This window comes from Pseudorasbora parva, chromosome 20, assembly GCF_024679245.1.
Source record: "Pseudorasbora parva isolate DD20220531a chromosome 20, ASM2467924v1, whole genome shotgun sequence".
Classification (NCBI taxonomy): domain Eukaryota; kingdom Metazoa; phylum Chordata; class Actinopteri; order Cypriniformes; family Gobionidae; genus Pseudorasbora; species Pseudorasbora parva.
The window spans coordinates 42,648,024-42,650,523 of record NC_090191.1 but is presented as its reverse complement, the minus strand read 5'-3'; positions in this window follow the sequence as shown (position 1 = coordinate 42,650,523).

Below are 2,500 nucleotides of genomic sequence, written 5' to 3'. Positions count from 1 at the left end.
TGTCATTACTCCAACATTATCTTCATAACTTACGAAATAAAAAGTTTACCCCTCAGAAAAATGACCTTTCCTCTCTTGTCAACATGAGCGCGGCGCGCGCTGTCACGGCACGTAAGGACGCACACTTATAGTAATCGGTCAGGTCGTTTACATGGTGACTGTAAAAAAATGAATAACGAGTATGGCAGAGATTCAAGCTGTGCTGCTTTTGCTGGGTATGTATAACGTTAGGTTTACTAAAGAGGTGATTAACAATGACAGAAAAGAGCAGCATATTCAGAAAGCTTGTAAAGCTCGATTTAAAATGACAATGTATATTATTATCAGCTATTACGGACATTGAACGTGAGATGGCTGAGATGAACGCGCGCCATCAGACAGAGAGCAAGACTGATATTACTGAACGTAGACCGAACCTCGCAAAAGACTTTTAAAAATGCCGGCTGAAATAAAATGCTAAACCAATCAGCATGCTCAGCGCCCAAGTCCCGCCCTCGAAAGTTCCTGAACTTTGAAAAAGTACTACCTCGCGAGCAGGGCCGTTTGGAGGGGGAAGTATTTACCCGGAACTTCATTTAGACCCTGCGGTCGAAACACACCGAGTGCCACCCAAAGATCCTGGGTAAAGATCCTGCGGTTGAAACGTGGCTTTAGAAACAAATGTGTAGGCTACAAAGTTGCACAAGTCAGGATCAGTGTAAAAATGCGCGTTAAACTCACAGCTCGAGCAGTGATGGAGCGCAGCGTCTGAACAGAACCGCTCGGTGTCAAGAGCTGCTCGCGTGAACACTGCACTGCTTAATTAAATATCTTTGAATCGTTTCGTTTAAAAGTGGACATTTCAAGCTTTCTATACGCATATTTCCCATGTCTGAGGCGAGGAGCTGCTGAGTTTGGGTTTATTTATGAGACGCGCTGTGAAAGCGATCGCTCCCACGACTTCACCTCGCGATTATAGTCTGCTATTTGCTTCTTATTTATTAAATCCAGGCAATTGACCTGACGAACCTTTTTTAAAAGTAAGATACAATTTAAACAAAACGAAATAAATGCTTTCTACTAAACAAAACTTAATATTAAACTAAATATAACCACCAAAATCATTTCTGACCCACTCGCATCTTTTCACTCATCATAATCAGATGAAATGTAAAAATAATATTATAATATTTAAACATAAATATGAAGGAAAAACACATTGTTTAATGGCTACAACAAAGTGCGCTACAGATTTGTCATGTCTGAGCTGGATTTGAGCAGACATTAGTTTACTGGTGAGCGGATCATGAGCGCGCCTGCGGATTATTGAGCGGAGTCAGCTTTATTTATATCGTGCTTTTACAATGCCGATTGTTTCAAAGCAGCTTCACAGTGTTAACCAGGACAATATTACAGCAGAATTAGATTAGCTGTACAGTCGCTGTGGAGAAAACAGTGATGTTATCAACTCATTTAAAGGTCTCGTTCTTCGCGATTCCATCTTTCAAACTTTAGTTAGTGTGTAATGTTGCTGTTAGAGCATAAATAATACCTGTAAAATTATAAAGCTCAAAGTTCAATGCCAAGCGAGATATTTTATTAAACAGAAGTTCCCTTTCAAAGCCGACAGCGAGCGGCCGGTTTGGGCTACACCGCTGCACTTCCTGCTGTGATGACGTCACTAGAACCGTTTGTTGACTCCGCCCACAGGAACACGCAAAATAGGGGGCGTGGTCTCGTTGCTCTCCCGCGTGGAGAATAGGAAGCGTTGTTTTTGTAGAGTGTGTTTGTCGCCATACCATTGAAACGCTGTTATTTTCATCCCGGAGTCAGATCACCTTTGTTTGGCCTTCCCACGGACGCTGTACGTAGAGATCAATGGCTACAGTTTATCTTTAACTCGGTTCCGGAAAATTATAATCACAATTTAAAACTATGTGCAGCACATTTTGCTGAGGACTGCTTCCTCAATCTCAATCAGTTTAATGCCGGATTCGCAGAAAGATTATTCTTAAAAGATGACGCAGTTCCCTCTTTGTCTGGAGAAGGCGTTGTTTATGAGCCACAACCGGTAAGTGTATTTTATTATTTAAGTCGGTCCGTTTAACAGTTTATGTAACTCATGACACAAAGTGCAACGCTGTTTAGCTTTGTTAACTAACGTTAGATGGTAATTGAAACTAATCCGAAAAACTTAGCATATAAAAGTGTAGTAATTGATTCAGACACCATCGATTGTTGGTGTGTGTAATGATCAGTTTAAACTCCTGAATAGACAGATAACCGTTCTGAAACATCCAGCAAACGTCTCTCCTGAGCAGGTTGTAATCGATCATCTTCGATATTCTCCGGGTCTGATTCCGGCTCAAATTGATGAGGCAATATAGACATTTCTGCAATAACATTGAGCGCGCGTATCGCCCCGTTATGGTAAGAGGCGGGACCTTTCCGGGCAACGTGCGCTAAGCTGCTGTCCAATCACAGCGCGGGAAGCGCTGGTCCAATCAGAACTCATTACGTG